A 14662-nucleotide genomic window follows, 5' to 3' on the forward strand; every position below is an offset into this window, starting at 1 on the left:
GAAGCCCCCGCGAGAACAAAGCTTTCGTGTTCGATACTTCAGATTATGATTGATTTACGGGCAGGAGGCTCTCTCTCTCTCTCTCTCTCTCTCTCTCTCTCTCTCTCTCTCTCTCTCTCTCTTCTCATGGCGATCCGGGCGCGATGCCTATCGGAATTCCACTTCGCTACGAGACGCACCGAAAACCGAAGGGAAGGTATTTCTGTTCTTTTCATAATATTCGCCAAATCATTAAAATCTCTTCAAAATGTCGATGATGGCTGATCATAAATCTTTCGCGCCAGCACCAACCAGCAACAACGAAACAGAAAAAAAGGCAACAACAACATCTCAGCTGACTGATTCAAATGATGTTGCGAAGATTGTGCCAGCATCATTCGGGTTTGCTCGCTCCACCGAAGCATACGCTTAAGCAGGAAGTTCCTTGTACATTAAGCTGATAGCATCCCTCGATGGAGATATGTGTTAATCCGCTCGAGGATTTTGACCACAACAGGATTTGAAAGACTGGACATATAGCAGGAGGAGGAGGAGGACTGCAAAAGAACGGTAATGATAATAGCCAGTCCGAAACTCCCGAAACATAAATGGATTCCGAACAATCCCATCTAGCGGACCGCTCCAGAAGAGGAGATTACGACTCCTTTTGCTCGTGAGCTACAATAGTGCTTTCCCGGAATTCTATTGACTTCTCGACGTTTCTCACCCGGCCATTCTCTCTCCTTCTCTCTCTCCGTTCCTAGAGCGGCACCCTGTGGTGCGTCTTAATGCGGGATTGCTGCTGGAGACCCTAAATCTTTGGTTTTATTGCTCTTAATCAGCACCTTTGCCTTAATAAAGGTAATACGTGAACCGTTCGACGCGACGCGAACAATCTCGAAGACCGCGAAGACTTTATAACCCTGGGCCTGGAAAACCAATCCCGACGGTGCACGGTACACACGATACACGTCTGGTTGTGTCCGCCACCTTTACGACATTACGGAATAGAGTTTTTGACGTTGCAGACGAGTAGAGTTCGCGGGGATTTCGGGAATCCAGCTAGAGACACTCAAGGCAGATAACGCGCCGTGTGCCACTGTGCCCGAATTAAACTCCTAGCCATTTGGGATAACAAACAAAACCAAAAAAAAACCCCGCCGTGGAGGACTTGGGACAGCGGCTGGACAGCTTAATTAATTCGTCAAAACAACAACTTGATGCTGTACAGGTCCGGCCATTCGCGGTGGACAGAAATGTGGACAAATCCCTACACCTTGTCCTGTGGTCAAGTGAGGGGTTGCTTGCCTCCAAAACCAAATCCCAAGTAGCCTTCCTGCTTCACCTTCCTGCTGTTGACGATTAGGGACGATTGTCTTTGCTGCCTTTGGGTAAAAAATGGGAACCCGTCGGTCATGTTACGGCAGCAGCAGTATGTTGTTTGCCAACAACCCCCGTCATCATGACGGTGTCCTCTGTGTCACAAGAGCAGCTCCTCCTGAACCTAAACGCATCCGGACAGTAGTGGACTTGGATCCTTGGAAGTGTCTCACCAGCACGCCAGAACTGGGGGTCCCGAATAATTTAAGTATTAAAACGGGAACAGGAAGAGGAGATTTTGCTCGCTGCCACTGACAACCTCGGTGACAAGCTCCGGTCCCAGAGGCGAGCGACCAAAAAGCGGCGAGGTCCGGTAGGTCCCGGTAGGGAAAACATTATTAGAAAATGATGCTGACCTGTTCGGTGCCGGGACCACCACGCTGCTGCTGTGCCGTTGTTCCAAGTAACGAGAGAAGGTCGGCGCTCGCGTACCGCGCCACCACATAAGCCGATTAACGTTTGGAGCATTATTTCAAAAATGGCCAGCAATGGCCGGCCCGGTACCGCTGGGTTTATGTGGTGTTGGTAAAAGTCGAAAATCTTTGTGTCTCCAGCGCGGTCGACGGCTTGGTTGACGTTGGTTTTGAAACCAAATACTTCAAAAACATCTAACTGCGGCTGCGGCGGCTGCTACGATGCATAAATCCCGCTGACCATAAATCTTCTGGACTAAGCGGTCCAGAGCAGGCCATGGCAAGCCAGGGCAGCATCACACGAGGCAGGCCGATGGTTGCTGTGTGGTGTCGCTCAACAAAGCTGCTTCGTTACTGCAACAATGCTTAGGTTGCTTAGATGTGGTGGTGCTGCTGATGGCATAGTTTTGGTTGCGAACTTTTTTTTTTTTGGCGCTTTTTAGGGTTTTTGGGATTGACAATGTTTAGGATTTTCTTCGGAAACACAATGTACGCCCGGCCGAGGTTGACTCATTTCTTCAGGATTTGGTTTTGGATAAAATGTGTTCTTTATACTTTTTCAAACATCTGAAGTTAAAGTGCTTCATGACCAACAATTATTACAACCGTTTATTTCTCTACTATACTAACATAAAACTCTTTCTACCAATACAGTGCCCAGCCAATTATTATCACCTTCCAGCTCTCGAGGCTTATCAAATTGTGATTTTTTGTTCCACCACCGGACCCCGTCTAGCGCACTCGTAATCTAGCTGTAGCTGTAGCTCACAATTAATGGTCCGCGAAAACGGCGTAAGGTCTCGCTTGGTTCGGAGATCGGCGAAACCCACTTAGAAGGGGGATAGAAAACCCCTGGGGGGGGGGAGCGAACGCCATCGAATAAGAACAACAAGAAAGCTGGACTGGACAACAGCAGCCCGGACTGGACTGCCAACAAGAAAACAACATTACGGACCCCGATAGGAAGGTAATGGCTGTAGTGCTGCAGCAGCAGCAGCGTTCGCAGCATAAAACAGGTTCTTCCGAAGGTTCATGTTTCGCTTGGCCCCGTGTGTGAGCGAGAGAGAGAGAGAGAAGGAGAGAGCCCGGGACACGGACTGTGTGTGCGAACGCGCGAGCCACGAGCAGCGGGCCTATCGGTCGAGGAGACGGCGCGGTCTCGATGCGGGAGGCAATAAAAGTTAACCTCTCGAAATTCGAGCCCCGTCCGTTGCCTAGCAATTTTATTCAGATGCGTGTTCCATGTGTGTCTGTGTGTGCGCTGTCGCTGTCCCTCCCCCTGCGCCCACCTCTGAAACCTCTTTTCTTCCCGGACCGAGGCGCGGTGACTTCTTCTTTTTCACGTTTCACGAGACGCGATGGATGGAATTCCAATGGAAAGGATGACTTGGCACAGTTCCATCCGTGGTGAACGGGGTTTTGCTATCCTGTGTGTGTGTGTGTGTGTGTGTGTGTGTGTGTGTGAGGCTGTTATATTTTGTTCTTCACTCACGCTATTAGCTCACTAAAGGGGGTGAGCAAGACAGAAAGAGCGGATAGGAGGTTGGTTGAAAGGCAAAGATGAACGGATAAGATGATTTTGTAATACTGATTATGGTTTTATGGGCAGAGAGTGAAGTAGTGCTTCAGTGGGGATTGCATTCACGCGAACCGACCGGACCGAAGAGTCCGTCCGAATCGATATCTACGCACATCTGCATATTTTACAATCGATCGAAGCAACCCTCGAGAAGATCTTTTATGAAAGGTTCAATGTTAATGAGCAATAAATGGAGATGGAGTAGTGTTGAGCGGTATAGAAGTTTACCTTCTAACTCCGAACACAAGCTCAAAAATACCCAGAAACAACTCCTCAACACTGGATTTATTTGGTAAAAAACCCCTGAAAATCAAAGGACCTTCACTACGTATTTTTACAGAACTTCAGAAATCCAGATAAGATCTCCAGATATCTCCAATCTAAGTAGCCATCTAAACACACAAAGGACAACGGCAATTCAATTAGCAAATCTGTATCCCCCGTAAATCCAGGTCTATTCTCCTACACGCCCTACAGTACGGCACCTGCTCCACCGTCCTTGATGACGATGGATCAAAATAAAAAGGAAGATACATCACAACAACAGCATCGTCTAGCAGCATGGCAACGATAGGATTAGGCATCGTCGCCTGACGAGCATAGGCCTGGCATAGTACATTAGGGTCTCCCTCTCGAAAGCGTCGTACAACGATGTCCTGGTGGCTGTAGGGCCAGGACAGCTGTCCAATTTTGTCCCTAATTGCAGGGCAGCCCAATCATAGCACCCCCCGCCCGAAACGGGATGATGATTAAACAGAACGTGCCCCAAATTAAGGATTATGCTGCACATTACACTAACTGATTGATGTGTGTGAGCGATGGTGTGATGATTGGGTTGGGTGTGAGGAATCACACAAATCGTTCCTGGTATTGCCCAAGGATACTCGGCAAAGGATGGGAAAGATTTTCCGAGCAAACGACCGAACTGAAGCTGAAATTGTCTCGTAAAAGCCTTTGCTCAGCATTTAACCACAACCGACAACAGAGAATGGATCAATTAACTAAGTCCGATACACAACTCCTTGTGCTACCTGTGGGTATCCCCAGGACCGATTCAGATACGGTTCACAAAATTCAATAATCCAACTCAACGGTATAGAGGCAATAGGACATGGAGGACAACACGGTTCCTGTCCGAGGAGTTCGACAACGAAGAATGTTGCGGTTAGGGAAGGTTGTTCCTAGACAATCGAAGACGCCAACAAGCGGCTCGAATCACACCTGGGGAAAGATTTCCAGACTGTAATACCAACTAAGCTTGTCCGGTCGGGTATTTGGGGGGTGGTTGGGAGTGAGAAACAAATCTTCCGAAACGAAGTTCCTGTCTGCCTTCCTGCGGGGTTCCCCCTGGCTGACAGGGACTTCTGAAGGAGAAAAGATTGTCCAATTGTCACGTCGTTCAAAATACCCACCGCCCCCGGGGTTTGTTCCGGAGTATCCAAAGTCTGGAGTGAGGATCAAAAGGTAAAGCTGAATCTCTTTCGTAGATTGAAAGGACTGAGGTCATCCCCCAGCTACCTAGAAGCAGCATGCAAATGGCCAATCGGAAAAAGGGAACCGAACCGAGTCCGAGTCCGAGTCAGTCTCCGTGACTTCGACTCCGACTCCGAGAACTCGATGGTCGATTTGCCTGTTCGAAGAAAACGGATTATGTTGCCCCATCAATTGATTGCAAATGATGCCGGACCCGGACAGCCGGACACAGACCCGGGCGGACGGACGGAACGGAAAGATCAGTGACAGAAGGTGCCATAAAGTCAACAACTTCGTATTCCGCCGCTTTGCATTCTCCCATGTATCCAACTTGTGGGGAGCAACCAAAAAAAAGGGTTTTCTTCTTCGACACGACGACGTGACAGGCGTGTGGACGCTATATGCTCGGCTCGGTAGTCTAGAAAAAAAAAAGGAATACATTTTTCCCCATTTTTCACAACCAAAACCTTCGACTATTTGTCCCGAAAAAAGTCGAAAACATCCTCGGCGCCGATAGTGGCGTCGGAATTGAGTCGAAATCGGGTTCGAAAGGGGTACCGCGCGGCCGTAGGCGAATGGAATGAGATTTTAAAGAAGAAAGCTACTAAATCACACAACACAATGTCGTATTTCGTCTTCTCGGGGTGTTCTTTTTTTTGGTCTTTTCATTGCTTTTCTTCTTTACAATCGGAATCGATACCCTCCGTGGAACGTAACTCCCAAAGGGGCTCCCAATCCGACCGGCCGGCCGGGTCGGAAGGACACACCGTGGGCAGTTAGTGTGTTAGTGTCGTTTGGCTGCGCGCCGAAGTCGAAAGTCGAAGGCGGACCGTAGAAGCACCGGCAGCAAAACCCCTGGTCAAAAGCCAATAAAACGTAAAAAGTGTCTGGAAGGCGTCTTGAAGAAGACGGAAAAGAATGTGCGACGAGAGAGAGAGAGAAACAGAGAGGGAATTGTCGCAAAACACTGTCTCAAACGGCAGCAACGGTCTTACCGGCAGCGAACGGAAGATGCTTGAAGGAGGAGTTGGTGGATGCGGGCGCCGTATCACGAATGTATCCGTTCATGCTGAGCGAAGAGAAGACCCGTCTGGTCCGGTGCGTCGATGTGTCAGGATCTCGAGAAGTCGAAGGGAAAATTAAAGAGCCTCGTTTCTCTCTGCTCTCTCTCTCTCTATTTCTCTCTTCGTCACGATTGGAAAACTTCAAACTTCCGGCCAGGCGAACGGAAGTGACACAGCAGCGAACTCTCTGCCACTCTGCCGCACGAGCGTCTTTGGCGTAAAGTTTGGCCAACAGCTACTCTCCCCGGACTATCTTCTGGGGACGGATGTTTTTTCCGGTTTTTTTTTTGGTCACAAAACGCTCGCTATACCCGAGATGCACTGTTGTGTGTTTCACTTGGATGCTATGAAAACGAATGCACCGCTCCGTGGAGATGCTTAGTAGACATTGACTTTGCACACTCACGTTCACACTCACTCACACACACACGACGTGGCTCTACTTGACGTACACTAAACACCAACAGAACGTTGCACTTGAAAGCACTTACTGCACTGCATCCATCTGCAAATGCATCCTCTTCAACGCAACGGACTGCACTTGCAAGCGGATGGATGGATGGATGGCCACAATATGACCTTAATCACTCACACAGACACTTCGCCGGTGGTGGTTACACTTGACACCTTCCTGGGCACTACCACTACCTCTCACTATTGGGTCGTAGGTCGTCGTAACCGAAATCAATGGCGACGACGACGCAACGCAACGCGCGTACGGACGCAATAAATATCAATTCGATATCCTTTTTCGTCTCGTAAGGATGGTGAGGACCACTTTTCTTCGTTTCGTTTCGTTCCAGGCGTCCAGGGTACGTCGAAGTGGCGATGATTTGCCGAGTAGTCGAAACGTCGCAGCCGATCTACGAAACCGGAACTATCCGTACCCTATCTCGTGCGGGAGATAATTTGATTTATGCTCCGATGATGACTTTTCCGGGGACAGGCGCACTTAAGGAAGGCCGAAAATTTATTATTGCACAACGACAGAGCGACGACGATGACGACGATCGGCCGGAGATGAGCTTCTCTGCACACACACACGGTACGACGATGGCCGTAAATGATCCGGAATCGAGGTTGCAGGAGGTCCCCTGAGTGGTCACAACATCAATCACGCTGCCTTGCGATCCCGGGCTCTGTTGGCGCACTATCGATCGACCTCGACACGGGTTGCGATCGTCAGGAATCGAAAAGGTTCAGACACGGCTTTAGATTCGATCGCCACTCCACTCCACTTGATGATGCCTGATGGTGACGATGATGGAAGGTACATGAAACATAATAAATCAAACATTAGGACATTAAAAGGACTCGGGAAACTCGACGCCCTGAATGGTAGTAGCAGCAGCAGCAGCAGCAGCACCAGAAGCAGTAGACGGAGCGAAGCACACAGCAAGAGTTGGAGATTATGTTCGAGATCAAAGCAAGATGTTCGATCCTCTCTCTCTTTCCCTCTCTCTCTCTACCGTGTTCCCTCCAGAACACTTTATGCGATTTAATACGAGCAAAGTCATACCGTTTCCATCAATCAATTCATCCCAAACATCGTCCCTGGTGCGCTCTCCTTTTAGAAACCTTGTACGCTTACAGTACACCCAGAACACGCTGGAGTTGCAGGTCCCCGTTTTGCAAATGATGGAATCTCAGGCAAGCTGTTGGTCCTTTGGTCCCTGGCCAAATGTGTGTTCCCAAGAATTAGCATATATCATACACCATACGTCGTCGTCGTCGTCCGTCGTCGAGCTGATGAGATGCTGGCCAGATGGCCCCCGGCCTCTGGGTGTATTACAAATTTAAAAATGACACATCAGGGGGTCTCTCTCTCTCCGCACTTGCAGTTGGAATTCATCGGGATCGAGAATAGCGCAGCAGGTCACACAAACCAGACCCGCAGTTGTGTTGACGACGACGACGACGACGACGACGTTAATGCATCACTCGCTCGACTCTTGACGAGAATAAAGTGCGCCAAGTTGTCCTCTCCAAAGCAGGCCGCGCGCCAACTTGGAGTTCGAGTAGCCCGAGTTTGTCAGTCCGTGGGGTCAACTTGAAACCCAGTTCTCACCCCCCCCGGGGGAGCGTTCCCTCCTCGGTACCAAAGCGAAACCCTCTTCTTCTGTCATCGTCGTCCTCATCGTCGAGTGATGAGGAGGTGGTTACATAAATCAAATCCGGCGGCATTGTGCCGCCCGGCGCGGTTTTTAGTCCGGATTGCCTTACTGGGAGACCTGGTCGCCTGGTCGCCTGGTTGCCTGGTCGCCGCCACTCGATGTCGATGTCATTTTTGACACTTACTCATAAGCTCCTCGTCGGAGAGACCTTCGCGAGGTGGTAGCTAACGATCACCAGCAATGGCCATCCATTTGAGACCCATTTTCAGGCCAGAGGCGTTTGAAGAGTGTGCGCGCGCGCTCGTGTGAGCTCGTGAATTAGCGATGCAAATTGTTTCTATTATTCATTGCACACTGGCTGCACACATCTACTGCACCTACGTACCGTGTGCAACACCGGAATGCCGGGAGGCTAGCAAAGGAACCCGTACTGTGCTGCTCATTGTTCTTGCTGGAGTGCACCGAGTTCGCGTTGCACACCTACGCACCGCGTCGCCTAGCCCCGGGGGTGCATCTCGCGTGTGTGCATATTCATTCCCTTAAACTATCGTCGCACACACACATACACACGCACGGTGAGTGCAATTGTACTTTGTGCGAGAAGTCAAACAAAGCCACATCATGGATAGTGCGCTCGCGATGATCGTTGGAACGTTGGCGCTGAGCTCAACACTTCGGAAAGCGGAAATCTCATTACTGGTGCTACTGACTAGCTGGAGGAGATAGAAAGTCCCAAAAACGGGAATCGAAAAGCTGCTAACACTAAGCAACAGACGGCTGCGGAGATGTTGCTAGGATACGCGGTAATTCGCTTGGCCCGGGCCGGACTACGAGGAGCTGTTGCCCGGAAGCATAAACGTCGTTATATCCTTATTAAATCCGGCAAACCGGCATCGTCGGCTTCATCGGCCTGGCACGAAGGAAGCAGGAAGGTTGATATTAAAGAAGAGAGGGAAGAGAAGAAGCGAACGAGAATCCGTCGCTCCATAATTTCTGGACGCTTTCAATGCTCCAAACGGCGTCCTGGCCGTCGATTCGATCGATCGAACCGAAGATTGGCCCTGCGTCTCGGTCCGCCGGCACAAAAACGCACGAAATAGGATTAATGATGGTCATATATTTTGCGTCGCTGCGTTACGGTTGTGCCTTTGCGAAGAGGTTTTGTTTTTTGCTTGACTTGGAACAGAAAGAACTGACTTAGATAAGTTGGTGAATGTTTTTTGGGACCAAAATTGAAAAAGTTGTCCACAAGTTTTAAGAATTCCTGTAGAAGTTTTTGAAGCGTTTTAAAGGTGCTCTCGACATATTTTTCTACAAAAATACATCTGCAGTGCATGGTGTAGAATAAATACAAGATCTTATCCCCTACGAACCATTGACCCTGGGCTCCGAAAGCATGATTATCATGTACGGAAAGGAATCCTATCAAAGGCAAAGGCCCTCCCACTGCAACAAAATCCGCTTTTCGGGCTGGAGTGTACTCGAAACACACGGACTGGCGCTGATGGCGTGACCCCCCATTCCCCCTCCCCCGGGAAGGCGCTAAAGAATAGGAACCAGATCCCGAGATCGAACACGAATCCGATACCGTCGCCGTCGTCGCCATCGCCGCCGCTGCCGGATGTTTAGAATAGCAGAATGTCGGAGTGGGATGGTGGGGTGGTACACCAACCGCGTGTCCACCGCCGGGCTGCTCTATTGATGTAGACGTACACGATCGCGAGAAGAACGCGACGAGGCGTTATGCTCCGCGAACAACTCTGCGTAATCATTTGAGGACCGTTTTCATCCCAACAACATCACCACCACCACCAGCAGCATGGACCAACGTGTGGGCTGCTCCTCATGTTTCCGTCGTTTCGGATGAGGAAATCGGAAACCGGAGCGTCGCATCGCGTCGCGTCTCCGACTTGTCAGCAAATAATGCATGCATGACCAATCAATAGGACCGATCGCAGACCAACCAGGAGGAGGAGGAGGTGGTGAAGGAGGTGGAAAAGGAGGAGACGACCTTTCTTAAGAGGATTAAGCTCTTGAGGAGCCGAGACCGAGACCCTGTTGTGTACTTCAACCCAAAAACCCGTACAAAAGAAGGTGAACCCCCTTCTTGGACGTACGTAGAGTACGGTTGCATTGGGAGAGCATTTTTATGACCCGCATTCAGCACCACCACCACCATCGCTTGGTGTGTGCGTGTGTGTGTGTGACCGAATCCGATCGTTTGTGGATCGTTGTAAACCAATCCACTTTCCAACCAAACTCCTCCCAACTCAAGAACTTTAATCCCACGGCCGGAATGGGCTGGTTGGCTGTCGGCGTTGAAGATTGAACCGTCATCATCAGTCGAGGGGGGGGGGGGGGGGGGGGACCAAGAGGACCAGGCACCGGGCACCAGCATGGTGAACGACAACGACGACGGTAGCTGCTCAAAGCTGCATCCGCAATAATGCTTTTATGATGCAATAATTATCATTTGAAACTGTATCACGATCATCAGTATCATCATCTTCATCAGCTGCAGCAGCAGCAGCACTCATTATTATTGTAGCATGATCGTCGTCATCGTAAAAACAGGAAGCAACGGAACGGCCGTCACGACGGTGACGCTCTGCCAGGACACGGTCCTAGGCCCTAGGCAGTAGCTCTGCCTCTGCCGAAAAGGTCCTGCTGCCTGCCCCAGAGATCGTTCTCTAGTAGACGCACAGCAGCAGCACCGGACAGCAACAGCATAGCTTGCTTTGCTCGATCGAAAATCGTAAAATTGAAGAACAGACAGCAAAGTACCTCACAAAAGAGAGAGAGAGAGTGAGAAAGCGCGATAGAGAAGGAGAGGGAAAACAAACGGAAAAATTAAATTTTACAATCAACCAACCAACCCGCTCTCCCTCCCCCCAAAGGTTCGCTTGAAGGCACTACGGCGCGGATCGTAAAAATGCGGCGCGCCCTCGAAGGCGGCTGGATGCAGCTTTCCGATAATGATGGAGCACTGTGGGCAACATAACAAAAAACAGCATAGCAACCATAAACGCACACACATAGAGACGACGTGCACGCAAACTCATACGACGACGACCACGACGACGGTCAACCGAATGGCCGATGGGAACGGCCGCCGGATGAAAGATGCAAAACGATCGTTGGCGAGCATACTTTGGGGTCCAACGGTGACGACGACGACGACCACGACGACGACGGTCCGAGACGGTACCTCCCTCTGTGACCACGTGAAAGCCGGTGTGCGTGTGTGTGTGTGTGCCCATGCCCAGGTTATGTGTGACGTCGTCAGAGTTTTACGGACCTCCATTCAAAATCCGCGTTCGAGGGTTCCAGGTTTCAGGTTTCGCCTGGAGTCGCCACATCGCACGCGCTCGTGTATGTGTGTGTGTGTGTGTGCGTCCTGATGGCAAGCATCTATTCTCGTCAGCTATCATTATCATTATTAATATTCTCCTCATTCCTATTATTAGTGCCTTCATCTCGCAGCACAACAGCGTCCTTCTCTCGAGGGACGACCACGACCGCGATTGATTAGAAGAAAAAAAACTGAACAACAGCTTTATCGTAGCAAAAGAGGGAGAGAGACACACACACAAGAGGAAACACGAGAAGAAGAAGAAGGGATTGAAGCTTTTCTTTTCAACGACAGCGCACACCTGAGGCGGCAGCGACGACGGCACGTCTGTCTGTATGTGCCGCGAAACCGTCGGCGTCTGTAGCTGTGAGTTTAGATAAGGCAACTCGCTGATGACGCGCTAGAATGCATGCGCACCACTACGGCGTCGTTGTTGCTGCTGCTCAGGCATCAACATAAGCGATTCAATTTCCGGTCACCAACAGTGTGATGCCTCCATCCCGGATTGGAATACAAGCGAATATCCCGGCCAGTAGCCGGCCTTTATACAGAGCTACTACGCAAGCCACTCTCTTCTATCGATAAGATGCCCGCAAACGAACGAGAAGGCCTTTCGAAGCCTGTGCAAGATCCGGCCAGGCTACTTCGATAGACGGGCACGGAGCACGATGCTACCGTCGACGAAGCATAATCTCCCACTCTCGGATTGGCTGCACAACAACATCCGAAGGTGCAGCATCACCGGTAGTGCATTAGTTCCCGAGGAACATCATTATGCTGCTGCTGATGCTGCGTTTCGGTGCCTTGCCCCTCCACCTTCTTAACCTACCTTGCATGCGCCCCGGGTAGGAAAGTAAAGAGTGGGGGGGAGGCAGGGTGGTCATTTTTCAGCTAGCAGCTCATTAATTGCTCTTGCCACCCGCAACAACACCTCAAACATGTTTCGCCTTCCCTCCACACACACACAGCCAGACGCAGGCACACTATGCAGTGGCCAGCCACGCATTCGCTTCTCTTCTCGACTTCAAACGGAAGGGGGGAGGGGTGTACGGGGTTTGGGCGACGATAGATCACTTAGCCCATCTAAGGCGCATCCCTCTCTCGTTGCCCCCCTTTTTTCCTCTCTGCTGCTGCTGCTCGACTTCCCAGTTTATGCTGGGGGATGTTGTTTATCACCCTTTTCTGGACCGAGCAGCAAACGAACAGAGGACTTGGGGCTCGCTCTCTCTCTCTGTTTCCGTCTCTCTCGCTCGTCAGCAGGCGAGTGGCTGGCTAATGGTTTAATGAATGGTCTTTAAAGTGCTGGAAAATTGGACGAACGCTATTGGAGGAAGGGGGCATGAGGCGGCTATGGACACACCGCGACACTCCAAAACGGTATTTAAAGCGAACGAATTCACCAACCGTATATGGATGCTAACGTTTTGTACAACGCTCTGCTGCTTTTATGCGAATTGATTCCCCTTTCAAACGGAGCAAACAGTGCTCCGATGTGCAGCAAACTCGCATCCATAGCACCGCAATGTTCCACCAGAGCATCATGGCTTGCTTCGCTTGTTCGTCGCGAGCAGCAAACACAAGGCGTCTTATCAGAGGCTACTGCTGCATGTTTCGAGGGACGAACGAGGCATGGGTGTTGTGGCATGTCAGATGCAAAAGAATGTCCGCCCCACTCCAGATTGTTATCACACCGTACCGCGCACCGCACTCGGTCGCCGTTTCTTCCTATTTTTCCGGTTTTTTTTATTTCTATTTCTTCAAAATTCCAAAACAACGATAAGCATTTACGCGCCCAAAGCGATTGGAACCGCGGCCTTTGATTGGAAAGGGCTGCGAGGAAGACGGCCGAGGGGGTATGAAGAATGTGCAAACGAACGTAAACATGTCACCGACCCATGTCACCACCTACCCCCCGTTGTCGTGCTGTGGCCTCGCGTTGAGTACGCCGCCGGTAGCTTCAAAGCCGCAATGAGTCTCTTTGAGTTCCCCTGAGCCCCTCTTGGTACGAACTGCGATTCCCATGGACATGGACACGATTTGGTGCGCCATTTTCACCAATCAAATGGAATTATGCTTACCTCGTCTCGTCGACACACGCGTGGGGAGACAAAAACAAAAGAAACAAAACGACGCCAAACACAAACAACGGAACGGAACCAAGCATCCGAACGGTAAGCTCAAGGTGTTTGCTCGTTATATCCGTTCGCACGGACGCACGCACGCACGGCGGTGGACGAATGCTCCTTGGCTTGCAATCAATAAGGATTTACACCCATTTCCCGTTGCCTTCGATCCTGTCCTAAGCCCTAATCCCGCTTAGAGGCGCAGAGAGAGAGAGCGAAAGACTTGGAATCAAAAGAAATCCTCCTCCTTCTCGAGACCCCAATATGGCGGCGATAAAAGTCTTTGCCAGAGCAAATTCGTTTGTCAGCGGGATTACACCCCCAATAGTCCAACGAGGGTTGCTGCTGGTGCTGGTGCTGGTGCTGGTGGGGTGATCGATGTATTTCATTCCCGATTCCGATGCTGTACTACATGTTGTAGTAACGTTCCGAATCCGAATCCGAATCCGAAGATCGAGAAGACATTAAAACGCGATCCATTCTCGAGTCTTATGAGAGGAGACAGTCTTGTCGTCGTTGGCGTCGCCATCGTCGTCGAGTGGTCGCCACAAATGCCGTCGGTAAAACGTACGGCGCATCATCGCGAACCAAGACGCGGCGGCGACGGCGGAGCGGCGTCTCTGTGTTCCAATCAGCTGTTCGAGGGCGACGATGTGGACGACGAGCACGGAAGGCAATGGCAATGAGGGGGAGGCATATTTATTTATGTTTCAAATTCGAGTAAATGAGTTTCGTCGGCTATAGGGCATACAGACGCATACTTCGCGTACTGCATTGGCCGCCCAGGCCGAGTTTATGCTTCAGAATGGCGAAGAGAGAGAGAAAAAGGAGGAAGGAGGACACCAGGACGAAGTCTCCTGCTGCCCCTCTTCCCGGAGACCTCGTACTCGTTGAGGTTATGATGATTATTCGCCGGGGCAAGTGACAGTCTCCACTTGGCTAGTAGCAGCAGCAGCGATGCGGGAGACTTCTCTCTCGCTGCTGCTGGCCACTACTCGTGTCTGACGCGCCAGAAGAGGTTTTTGTGCGTTGCTTAGTGTGAGTGTTTCTTCAGCAGACGTGCAGACTCCCCTCCCGGACCGTAATTGCTCCCGGGCGCAGCATTATTAGACGAAGCGTACAACCCGGCCACCTAAACGCAACGCACCAGCAGCAGTAGTCCGTCCGAAGGGATCATCGTCACGC

General features: G+C 50.8%; 2 protein-coding genes across 8 annotated transcripts in view; one reads left to right on the forward strand and one right to left on the reverse strand.

Annotated features, from left to right (window-relative positions):
* Window positions 1-14662, forward strand: part of LOC125950219 (uncharacterized) — a 486985-nt gene that overhangs the window by 209880 nt on the left and 262443 nt on the right. The window lies entirely within an intron of this gene.
* Window positions 1-14662, reverse strand: part of LOC125950165 (protein winged eye) — a 111428-nt gene that overhangs the window by 85516 nt on the left and 11250 nt on the right. For all 7 annotated transcript variants that reach the window (XM_049677863.1, XM_049677869.1, XM_049677866.1 and 4 more), the window contains exon 2: window positions 5820-7136. The gene's annotated coding sequence lies outside the window, so the exon portion shown is untranslated. The remainder of the gene's footprint in view (window positions 1-5819; window positions 7137-14662) is intronic.

The sequence above is a fragment of the Anopheles darlingi genome, chromosome 2 (genome assembly GCF_943734745.1).
Source record: "Anopheles darlingi chromosome 2, idAnoDarlMG_H_01, whole genome shotgun sequence".
Lineage (NCBI taxonomy): Eukaryota > Metazoa > Arthropoda > Insecta > Diptera > Culicidae > Anopheles > Anopheles darlingi.